Source organism: Phyllobates terribilis, unplaced genomic scaffold, assembly GCF_046119375.1.
Source record: "Phyllobates terribilis strain yellow unplaced genomic scaffold, ASM4611937v1 Scaffold_100__1_contigs__length_5926523, whole genome shotgun sequence".
Classification (NCBI taxonomy): Eukaryota; Metazoa; Chordata; class Amphibia; order Anura; family Dendrobatidae; genus Phyllobates; species Phyllobates terribilis.
Genome location: NW_027362860.1, coordinates 4,334,963 through 4,347,335, shown reverse-complemented (window position 1 = coordinate 4,347,335; position 12,373 = coordinate 4,334,963).

Below are 12,373 nucleotides of genomic sequence, written 5' to 3'. Positions count from 1 at the left end.
TTTTTCTTTTTTTTTTAAATAGGTAAAATTTGGCCTATGGAGAACACAAGAGCTTACAGCTAGTGGACTTGCACATCCTCCAGATGTAAGTGTAAAATGAGAGCTGCAGTCTTAAAAAGTACATTTTGTTAAGACCCTCAGGGTGGCAGAAACGCACAGATCCACCTATGAGCTGGGGGTAAGAATAGGCGCCATAATATGTAAACACAGATCGCCAAATGGAGGACTACTTCATCAAAGTCCCGTGAAGACACCCATGCCAATGTCATTCCAGTCCATGCCAGGGGTACCCATTCCAGAAGCCATTGAGCCTTCTCATGGAACTTCTATATAGTTAAACAAAACAAAAAAAACTGCAAAGCTTTTTAATATAAGAAAAGTGAAAGAGTTTTTAGTTGTATCTGTAAATAACAACATAATGAAGTGGGTTAAATGTGTAATTTGAATATTTCCATTTTTTAAGGCACCTAAACAGGAAAGGGTTTTTTACAGTCAGAGCAGTGGGACTGTGGAATGCCGACCACAAGAGGTAGTAATGGCAGACACTATAACAGCTTTCAAAAAAGGGGCTGGACGATTTCCTCGATACACATAACATTGAGGGTTACAGTTAAATTAGACAAAATGTTACAACTATAGTAGTACATGTAGTACAGTAATAGTACGTTAATTACATAATTAGTATCATAATTAGGTTTGATCCAGGGTTCCAGGACTGATCGCCTTTTCTCGGGGTCAAGAAGGAATTTTTCCCCTGTGACACAAATTGGCTGAAGGTGTCCTGGGGTTTTTGCCTTCTTCTGGATCAACAATGTAGGCATAGGGTAGTATTAGTAGTGATAGGAAAGTTAGGATAATACTGTAATAAGATAGCAGGATGTTAATAATAGTAAAAATATCAAATAGTCACATTTATAAAAATAAAAACAAATTAAATAATAACTGCAGTAGTACAATAAGTAGTGTAATATTAAATATATAACTAGCAATAACATAATTAGGTTTGTTCCAGGGTTCTAGGACTGATTGCCTTTTCTCGGGGTCAAGAAGGAATTTTTCCCTGTGATGCAAATTGGCTGAATGTGTCCTGGGGTTTTTGCCTTCTTCTGGATCAACAGATTTAGGCATAGGGATTCTAGTAATACCATTATTAGAATCACAAGAGTAATACAAAATATAAAATTAATTAAAAAAATTAAATTATAAACGGGTACATTCTTAATTGTTATAGTGCAGCAATAATAAAAATGGTAATAATAATAATAATACATTTGTGAGGCCTAGTGCCAGTTATTTAGTAAGTTAGTGTAGCGTTAGTGTAGGGAGTATAATTGTGGGAGAAAGATTGAACTTGATGGAGCTAGGTCTTTATTCAACCTACAGTTAGGTCCATATATATTTGGACAGAGACAACATTTTTCTAATTTTGGTTCTAGACATTACCACAATGAATTTTAAACAAAACAATTCAGATGCAGTTGAAGTTCAGACTTTCAGCTTTCATTTGAGGGTATCCACATTAAAATTGGATGAAGGGTTTAGAAGTTTCAGCTCCTTAACATGTGCCACCCTGTTTTTAAAGCGACCAAAAGTAATTGGACAGATTAAATAATTGTAAATAAAATGTTCATTTCTAGTACTTGGTTGAAGACCCTTTGTTGTCAATGACTGCCTGAAGTCTTGAACTCATGGACATCACCAGATGCTGTGTTTCCTCCTTTTTGATGCTCTGCCAGGCCTTCACTGCGGTGGTTTTCAGTTGCTGTTTGTTTGTGGGCCTTTCTGTCTGAAGTTTAGTCTTTAACAAGTGAAATGCATGCTCAATTGGGTTGAGATCAGGAGACTGACTTGGCCATTAAATAATATTCCACTTCTTTGCTTTAAGAAACTCCAGGGTTGCTTTGGCTTTATGTTTTGGCTTATTGTCCATCTGTAGTATGAAACGACGACCAATCAGTTTGGCTGCATTTGGCTGGATCTGAGCACACAGTATGGCTCTGAATACATCAGAATTCATTCGGCTGCTTCTGTCCTGTGTCATATCATCAATAAACACTAGTGACCCAGTGCCACTGGCAGCCATGCATGCCCAAGCCATCACACTGCCTCCGCCGTGTTTTACAGATGATGTGCTATGCTTTGGATCATGAGCTGTACCACGCCTTCGCCATACTTTTCTCTTTCCATCATTCTGGTAGAGGTTGATCTTGGTTTCATCTGTCCAAAGAATGTTCTTCCAGAACTGTGCTGTCTTTTTTAGATGTTTTTTAGCAAAGTCCAGTCTAGCCTTTTTATTCTTGATGCTTATGAGTGGCTTGCACCGTGCAGTGAACCCTCTGTATTTACTTTCATGCAGTCTTCTCTTTATGGTAGATTTGGATATTGATACGCCTACCTCCTGGAGAGTGTTGTTCACTTGGTTGGCTGTTGTGAAGGGGTTTCTCTTCACCATGGAGATTATTCTGCAATCATCCACCACTGTTGTCTTCCGTGGGTGCCCAGGTCTTTTTGCATTGATGAGTTCACCAGTGCTTTCTTTCTTTCTCAGGATGTACCTAACTGTAGATTTTGCCACTCCTAATATTGTAGCAATTTCTCGGATGGGTTTTTTCTGTTTTGCAGCTTAAGGATGGCTTGTTTCACCTGCATGGAGAGCTCCTTTGACCACATGTTTATGACTCGCCCCCTGGGCCGTGGGGCACCCGGAACCGGGCTTCTATGCGATGCTGGTGGTAGTAGTGGCAACCCGATCCCGTGGCTCAGGGTGGTCAGACCAAATTGTGGCAGTCTATTTATCAGTGTTTTGAATGTCCGACTACGCCACCCGTGGATTGAGGTCAGAGATAACCGCTGCTGCGAGGCAGACCACTGAGGCTGGTGTTGGTGTGCAGCATAGGGGTAGGACAACTCCTCACAGGAAGAGTGTAGCCTCAGGGCAGTGTAGGTGAATGCTGGGGGTGATAGTGCAGGCCGCAATAGTAAAAGTTCAGAGTCCGCTTCAAACAGTCCAGGGTCTTTATTGCAGATGTTATTACTGACCCAACAGGAGTACCGGTTAGGAATGGGCCTGGGTATCTGAGAGCATTCGGGCGAGCCCCACTGGTCAGGGTGAGTGTGTAGGCCTACCATTCTCTCTCTATGCTCTTGCTGACTATCCCCCTTTTCGTGGTGTAATAGCCCACGTCCCTGAGCTGGCCGTGTACTTTGCCTGTATGGCTTGCGACTCGGGCCTTGGGTACCTTTTTGCTTCTCCTTGCTGTACTGGTCCCTCTGTGTGGCGGAGCCTCCAGGCTTCTTAGGCCAAGGGACCTGAAATCCCTCGCGGGTTGGTTCTCTGCTGCTGGGCTTGCAACCCTGACAGCCTCGGACCCCAATGTCCGGTTGTGTACTTCTCTCAGCCAGGACCGGCTTTCGTCTCCTCTGTCCCTGGCTCGCAGTCTCTCCTCTGCCTCATGGACTCCTCAGCTGCTGCTGACCTGTCCCTCTTCTCTGAGAACCCTTCTAGACACTTCTGAAGTGGGTTCTGGTCTCTCTAACCCTGCCCCAGTTCCAGCTTTTATAGGGGCAGCCTGCTCCCCCTACTGGCCTGGGACAGGAGGTGCTGCATGCTAATGGTCCCTGACCAGGGAACATCCCTCCTGCTCTCAGACACAGCCTTTAATATTTGTGGCATCCAGGCCTGGGGTGACACATTTACTTCACAGCAAAACCTTCCAAATGCAAGCACCACACCTCAAATCAACTCCAGGCCTTTTATCTGCTAAATTGAGAATGACATAACAAAAAGACTGCCCACACCGGTCCATGAAATAGCCTTGGAGTCAATTGTCCAATTACTTTTGGTCCCTTTAAAAACAGGGTGGCACATGTTAAGGAGCTGAAACTCCTAAACCCTTCATCCAATTTTAATGTGGATACCCTCAAATGAAAGCTGAAAGTCTGAACTTCAACTGCATCTGAATTGTTTTGTTTAAAATTCATTGTGGTAATGTCTAGAACCAAAATTAGAAAAATGTTGTCTCTGTCCAAATATATATGGACCTAACTGTACGTTACAATGTTACTAATATCTGCGCTTCATTCCAATCATAGGCATGTGGCAAATATTTTTCACTGACCGGTAATAGGATTTCCTCCTGCTCATTTTAGCTCCAATTTTTGGTGCTGTCTTGGGCAATGATGAAATACTGAGGTGCGTGATGGCCGGCTATTAAGGGGTGGAGGAGGTTGGATTTTTTTGTTTTAACAACATCTTGCACTTAACTATGATAAATTTACCATTACCGGTAGTTGGATTTCCTCATACTTATGACAGTGTTGTCATAGGAGTGGGGAAAAAGGTGAGAGATGGCCGGCTATTAAGGGGTGGCAGGAGGCCGGATTTTTTTTTTTTTAAATAGGTAAAATTTGGCCTATGGAGAACACAAGCGCTTACAGCTAGTGGACTTGCACATCCTCCAGATGTAAGTGTAAAATGACAGCTGCAGTCTTAAAAAGTACATTTTGTTAACACCCTGACCATGGCAGAGCCGGCAGATCCACCTATGAGCTGGATGTAAGTATAGGCGCCATAATATCTGCCTTTATGTTACAGGGTGGTGTTCCGTATATTAATTATTAATGTCAGGCTTGACTATTAATAATCAGTGTCCGGCTATTACCTCACCTGTTACTACTCTGATTCCTTTGCTATATGCTATACTAACGGCGACTAACTGAGACGAAACCGTGTATCAATAAAATACATTTATTACACACAAGTCTACAGTTAATATACTACCAATTTCCACAGTACACAATAATATTAACAATAGCACACAATACGGATATACAATTAACCCCACCAATAACCTAATTATACTCCCCACCCACTTGCCTAAAAACATACAAACATTAATTACAAACCACCCGCCTATCACCTACTATCCCTACAGCAATCAAGGGGTTTATGAGGCTATGTGCCCACGATGCAGAAATGCTGCATATTTTTTCCGCTTCTCCCTGGCTGGAAAAACGCATGCGGATTGTACATGTGGATTGTACATGCGGTTTTTGCATGCGTTTTTCCAGCCAGGTAGAAGCGTTTGTCAAGCGTTTTTGCATGCATTTCTGCATGCGGGTTATCAAGCGCTTTTCCAAGCGATTTTAGCATCACTTGGAAAAGTGCTTGACAACTTGGTCACACTATATAAATCCATGCAACTGGCATGGATTTTATATAGTGTGACCAAGTTAGTTAAAAAAAAAGAATAAGAATGGTAAAAAATAAAAAAATAATTTTGTACTCACCTTCTGATGTCCTCCCGGTGTTCTCTCCGATGGGTCTGGTGTCTTGGGCGGCTCGCGGTGGTGTGAAGGACCTGTGGTGACGTCATTGAGTTATGTGACAGGTTACATGACTCAATGACGTCATGGCAGGTCCTTCACAACACCGGGACCCATAGAGCATTCCAGACGGAGGGGAGAAAACACCGGGAGGACATCGGAAGGTAAGTATAATCTTTATTTTTTATTTTAAATTCTTTTTTAACAGGTTCTATGGTACCTGGGTCTGGATGAGTCTCCTCTCATCCACACCCAGGTACCATCTGCACATAGAAACGCATAATATCCGTGTATACAAATTTACTGACATGGATATTATGCGTTTCAATGCAAGTCAATGGCGGCAATTGATGCGTATTTTTCCGCAATGATAATCCGCAGCGGAAATTTCCGTAGCATGTGCACAGCACATGCGGATTATCAATGGGGACCATGGGGCACGTATTACCAAGCGTTTTTTAAGCGTTTTCGATGCGAAAATTCTGTGGCAAAAACGCTTGAAAAACGCATTGTGGGCACGCAGCCTAACAGTGCGTTACTTAGCCCAGTAGCTGTCGTCAGGCTGATTCTGGGCTGGTTGGCACTTGGTGTTGCTATGAGAAAAGTAGAGGAAAGTGACACAAGGAGAGAGGGCACTTGAAGTGAGTACTTCTAGAGCACAAGGGGACTGAGGGGATGCTGCAGTCAGACAGCAGTCAGAGAGCAGCTGAGGGAGGATGGGACAGATGAGCTGCACAGAGAGGCTACAGGCTGAGAGGTAGAAAGCTGAGGGGCTGAGGAGGATAGCTGCTGTGAGCAGGGGTGTGGGTAAGGAGAAGAGGTAGGAAGCTTAGGGGCTGAGGAGGACAGCTGCGGTGAGCAGGGGTGTGGGTAAGGAGAAGAGGTAGGAAGCTGAGGGGCTGAGGAGGACAGCTGCGGTGAGCAGGGTTGTGGGCAAGGGGAAGGGGTAGGAAGCTGAGGGGCTGAGGAGGACAGCTGCGATGAGCAGGGCAGTGGGCAAGGAGAAGAGGTATGAAGCTGAGGGGCTGAGGAGGACAGCTGCGGTGAGCAGGGCTATGGGTAAGGAGAAGAGGTAGGAAGCTGAGGGGCTGAGGAGGACAGCTGTGGTGAGCAGGGCTGTTGGCAAGAGGTAGGAAGCTGAGGGGCTGAGGAGGACAGCTGCGGTGAGCAGGGCTGTGGGCAAGGAGAAGATGTAGGAAGCTGAGGGGCTGAGGAGGACAGCTGCGGTGAGCAGGGGTGTGGGCAAGGAGAAGAGGTAGCAAGCCGAGGAGCTGAGGAGGACAGCTGCGCTGAGCAGGGCTGTGGGCAAGGAGAAGAGGTAGGAAGCTGAGGGGCTGAGGAGGACAGCTGCGGTGAGCAGGGCTGTGGGCAAGGAAAGGAGTAGGAAGCTGAGGGGCTGAGGAGGACAGCTGCAGTGAGCAGGGGTGTGGGCAAGGAGAAGAGGTAGGTAGCTGAGGGGCTGAGGAGGACAGCTGCAGTCAGCAGGGCTGTGGGCAAGGAGAAGAGGTAGGAAGCTGAGGGGCTGAGGAGGACAGCTGCGGTGAGCAGGGGTGTGGGCAAGGAGAAGAGGTAGGTAGCTGAGGGGCTGAGGAGGACAGCTGCAGTCAGCAGGGCTGTGGGCAAGGAGAAGAGGTAGGAAGCTGAGGGGCTGAGGAGGACAGCTGCGGTGAGCAAGGGTGTGGGCAAGGAGAAGAGGTAGGAAGCTGAGGGGCTGAGGAGGACAGCTGCGGTGAGCAGGGCTGTGGGCAAGGAGAAGAGGTAGAAAGCTGAGGGGCTGAGGAGGACAGCTGCGGTGAGCAGGTCTGTGGACAAGGAGAAGAGGTAGAAAGCTGAGGGGCTGAGGAGGACAGCTGCAGTGAGCAGGGGTGTGGGCAAGGAGAAGAGGTAGGAAGCTGAGGGGCTGAGGAGGACAGTTGCGTTGAGCAGGGCTGTGGGCAAGGAGAAGAGGTAGGTAGCTGAAGGGCTGAGGAGGACAGCTGTGGTGAGCAGCGCTGTGGGCAAGGAGAAGAGGTAGGAAGCTGAGGGGCTGAGGAGGACAGCTGCAGTGAGCGGGCTGTGGGCAAGGGGAAGGAGTAGGAAGCTGATGGGCTGAGGAGGACAGCTGCGGTGAGCAGGGGTGTGGGCAAGGCGAAGAGGTAGGAAGCTGAGGGGCTGAGGAGGACAGCTGCGGTGCTGAGGAGGACAGCTGCGGTGAGCAGAGGTGTGGGCAAGGAGAAGAGGTAGGAAGCTGAGGGGCTGAGGACAGCTGCGGTGAGCAGGGGTGTGGGCAAGGAGAAGAGTTAGGAAGCTGAGGGGCTGAGGAGGACAGCAGCGGTTAGCAGGGGTGTGGGCAAGGAGAAGAGGTAGGAAGCTGAGGGGCTGAGGAGGACAGCTGCGTTGTGCAGGGCTGTGGGCAAGGGGAAGGAGTAGGAAGCTGAGGGGCTGAGGAGGACAGCTGCGGTGAGCAGGGGTGTGGGCAAGGAGAAGAGGTAGGAAGCGGAGGGGCTGAGGAGGACAGCTACGGTGAGCAGGGGTGTGGGCAAGGCGAAGAGGTAGGAAGCTGAGGGGCTGAGGACAGCTGCGGTGAGCAGGGGTGTGGGCAAGTAGAAGAGGTAGGAAGCTGAGGGGCTGAGGAGGACAGCTGCGGTGAGCAGGGCTGTGGGCAAGGAAAAGAGGTAGGAAGCTGAGGGGCTGAGGAGGACAGCTGCGGTGAGCAGGGCTGTGGGCAAGGGGAAGGGGTAGGAAGCTGAAGGGCTGAGGAGGACAGCTGCGATGAGCAGGGGTGTGGACGAGGAGAAGAGGTAGAAAGCTGAGGGGCTGAGGAGGACAGCTGCAGTGAGCAGTGGTGTGGGCAAGGAGAAGAGGTAGGAAGCTGAGGGGCTGAGGAGGACAGCTGCGGTGAGCAGGGGTGTGGGCAAGGAGAAGAGGTAGGAAGCTGAGGGGCTGAGGAGGACTGGTGCGGTGAGCAGGGGTGTGGGTAAGGAGAAGAGGTAGGAAGCTGAGGGGCTGAGGAGGACAACAGCGGTTAGCAGGGGTGTGGGCAAGGAGAAGAGGTAGGAAGCTGAGGGGCTGAGGAGGACAGCTGCGTTGTGCAGGGCTGTGGGCAAGGGGAAGGAATAGGAAGCTGAGGGGCTGAGGAGGACAGCTGCGGTGAGCAGGGGTGTGGGAAAGGAGAAGAGGTAGGAAGCTGAGGGGCTGAGGAGGACAGGTGCGGTGAGCAGGGGTGTGGGCAAGGCGAAGAGGTAGGAAGCTGAGGGGCTGAGGACAGCTGCTGTGAGCAGGGGTGTGGGCAAGTAGAAGAGGTAGGAAGCTGAGGGGCTGAGGAGGACAGCTGCGGTGAGCAGGGCTGTGGGCAAGGAGAAGAGGTAGGAAGCTGAGGGGCTGAGGAGGACAGCTGCGATGAGCAGGGGTGTGGACGAGAAGAAGAGGTAGAAAGCTGAGGGGCTGAGGAGGACAGCTGCAGTGAGCAGTGGTGTGGGCAAGGAGAAGAGGTAGGAAGCTGAGGGGCTGAGGAGGACAGCTGCGGTGAGCAGGGGTGTGGGCAAGGAGAAGAGGTAGGAAGCTGAGGGGCTGAGGAGGACTGGTGCGGTGAGCAGGGGTGTGGGCAAGGAGAAGAGGTAGGAATCTGAGGGGCTGAGGAGAACAGCTGCGGTGAGCAGGGGTGTGGGCAAGGAGAAGAGGTAGGAAGCTGAGGGGCTGAGGAGGACAGCTGCGGTGAGCAGGGCTGTGGGCAAGGAGAAGAGGTAGGAAGCTGAGGGGCTGAGGAGGACAGCTGCTTTGATCAGGGCTGTGGTCAAGGGGAAGGAGTAGGAAGTTGAGGAGCTGAGGAGGACAGCTGCGGTGAGCAGGGGTGTGGGCAAGGAGAAGAGGTAGGTAGCTGAGGGGCTGAGGATGACAGCTGCAGTCAGCAGGGCTGTGGGCAAGGAGAAGAGGTAGGAAGCTGAGGGGCTGAGGAGGACAGCTGCGGTGAGCAAGGGTGTGGGCAAGGAGAAGAGGTAGGAAGCTGAGGGGCTGAGGAGGACAGCTGCGGTGAGCAGGGCTGTGGGCAAGGAGAAGAGGTAGAAAGCTGAGGGGCTGAGGAGGACAGCTGCGGTGAGCAGGTCTGTGGACAAAGAGAAGAGGTAGAAAGCTGAGGGGCTGAGGAGGACAGCTGCAGTGAGCAGGGGTGTGGGCAAGGAGAAGAGGTAGGAAGCTGAGGGGCTGAGGAGGACAGTTGCGTTGAGCAGGGCTGTGGGCAAGGAGAAGAGGTATGTAGCTGAGGGGCTGAGGAGGACAGCTGTGGTGAGCAGCGCTGTGGGCAAGGGGAAGGAGTAGGAAGCTGAGGGTCTGAGGAGGACAGCTGCGGTGAGCAGGGGTGTGGGCAAGGCGAAGAGGTAGGAAGCTGAGGGGCTGAGGAGGACAGCTGCGGTGCTGAGGAGGACAGCTGCGGTGAGCAGAGGTGTGGGCAAGCAGAAGAGGTAGGAAGCTGAGGGGCTGAGGACAGCTGCGGTGAGCAGGGGTGTGGGCAAGGAGAAGAGGTAGGAAGCTGAGGGGCTCAGGAGGACAGCAGCGGTTAGCAGGGGTGTGGGCAAGGAGAAGAGGTAGGAAGCTGAGGGGCTGAGGAGGACAGCTGCGTTGTGCAGGGCTGTGGGCAAGGGGAGGAGTAGGAAGCTGAGGGGCTGAGGAGGACAGCTGCGGTGAGCAGGGGTGTGGGCAAGGAGAAGAGGTAGGAAGCTGAGGGGCTGAGGACAGCTGCGGTGAGCAGGGGTGTGGGCAAGTAGAAGAGGTAGGAAGCTGAGGGGCTGAGGAGGACAGCTGCGGTGAGCAGGGCTGTGGGCAAGGGGAAGAGGTAGGAAGCTGAAGGGCTGAGGAGGACAGCTGCGATGAGCAGGGGTGTGGACGAGGAGAAGAGGTAGAAAGCTGAGGGGCTGAGGAGGACAGCTGCAGTGAGCAGTGGTGTGGGCAAGGCGAAGAGGTAGGAAGCTGAGTGGCTGAGGAGGACAGCTGCAGTGAGCAGGGGTGTGGGCAAGTAGAAGAGGTAGGAAGCTGATGGGCTGAGGAGGACAGCTGTGGTGAGCAGGGCTGTGGGCAAGGAGAAGAGGTAGGAAGCTGAGGGGCTGAGGAGGACAGCTGCGGTGAGAAGGGCTGTGGGCAAGGAGAAGAGGTAGGAAGCTGAGGGGCTGAGGAGGACAGCTGCGCTGAGCAGGGGTGTGGGCAAGGAGAAGAGGTAGGAAGCTGAGGGGCTGAGGAGGACAGCTGCGGTGAGCAGGGTTGTGGGCAAGGAGAAGAGGTAGGAAGCTGAGGGGCTGAGGAGGACTGGTGCGGTGAGCAGGGGTGTGGGCAAGGAGAAGAAGTAGGTAGCTGAGGGGCTGAGGAGGACAGCTGCGGTGAGCAGGGCTGTGGGCAATGGACTTAGTCTAAGGCATGATTAAAATAGTTTTTACAAAAAAAAATTTTTTTGCTAAAGTATGAAAACAGTAAGCTCCTTTTCAGCTCCTGTTTAAAAATGCCAGAGCATATCTCAAAGGTATTAATTTGATAACATAGTATATGAGCTCTTGACTGGCAGTGAAACTGTGAATTGAACATTTTATTATATGGAGGTAACCAATTCTGGTTTTCCAAAGTTAGAAAAAGTTGTTAAAGGGGACGGTTCATGGAGTTTTTGCAACTTTAAAAAGGGCTCTCACAAACACTCTTGGCGCTAGCCACTTAGCTTAGCTTTGATGAACTGGGTCCACAGACTCTTCAGCTGGACATCTCCACCAGCCCCAGCCTCACTAATATGCTTGGATGCATGCACCACACTTGCGTCAACAGTGCCATCCACAGTGTAAGAGTGGTGACGCCTGATGAAAGAGGTTGCAGTTGGGGCAGTTTCAGACCAGAATGTAACATTTTTATATCAGTGACCTTTGCAGCATTTTGGTTCTCCACTAGTGGAATTACCGGTGCCATACAAATGGCACCTTTAAAAACACAATCCAGGGCAATATACAGAATGGACTGACCCAGGCTTTTTGGTATGAAATAGTTACTGCTGTTCTCCTTCATTAGATTCAAGAGGCAGCAGACCTAGGTGATCACAATCATTTGACATGTTGAAAGTGTAAACTGTTATACACACCTTCTAAATAAGAACACCATCCCAACTGTGAAACATCAGGGTGGCAGCATCATGTTGTAGGGTTGTTTTGCTGCAGGAGGGACTGGTGCACTTCACAAAATAAATGGCATCATGAGAAAAGAAGACACAGGCGTGTCTCTGATTAACTCAGATGTTGCCAAAAAAATCAGAATCTTCCAAACATATGACATCATCATATGGGCAATCCAGAATTGTTTAAAGGCATTGTAATCTTAGTGTATGTAAACTTTTGACTTTGTAGTAAGCAATAAAAATGCCTTAAAACATTCTCTCTCTCTCATTATTCTGACATTTGGCAAATATTAAAAATTTTGGTAATCCTAATTGATCTAAAACGGGAAACGTTTATTCTGATTTCATGTCAGATATTGAGAAAAACATGCATATGTGTCTTTTTATATAGTGTACTGTATGTAAACTTCTGGTTTCAACTGTATCTGCAAAGCCAAGTTGTCAATTTAATAGGTCTCTAAGAGACACCCATATCTAGGGACAGTCTCCTTCTACTAAGAAAACACTGATTTGGGTGGTCATATCATTCCACATTGATCATTAGCCAGAGGCACCACAGTCGCCACAGTCTTGGTTAAGCAATCTCATCCATTCATAGAAATCACTGGTGCGAATGACAAATATATTCTAATTTGCCTCATCTGACACAAAGTTTTTTTTATAGGGGTTTACATCCCAAACTATACTCCTCCACTGCAATTAATGACATAATAAATGTGTTGATGTGTTGCCAATTACCAACTAGTTCCTTTCTACCGACTAGTATCATCTAATGATTATCTTCTTTTTAAATGAGATGAACACAACCTGTGACCTGGAGAACCAAATGCACCCCACAATGCTATTCTGTGTGTCACCCAAAACATCTGGTCACCGATATACAGTGCCTTGAAAAAGTATTCATACCCAGTGAGCCTTTCCACATTTTTT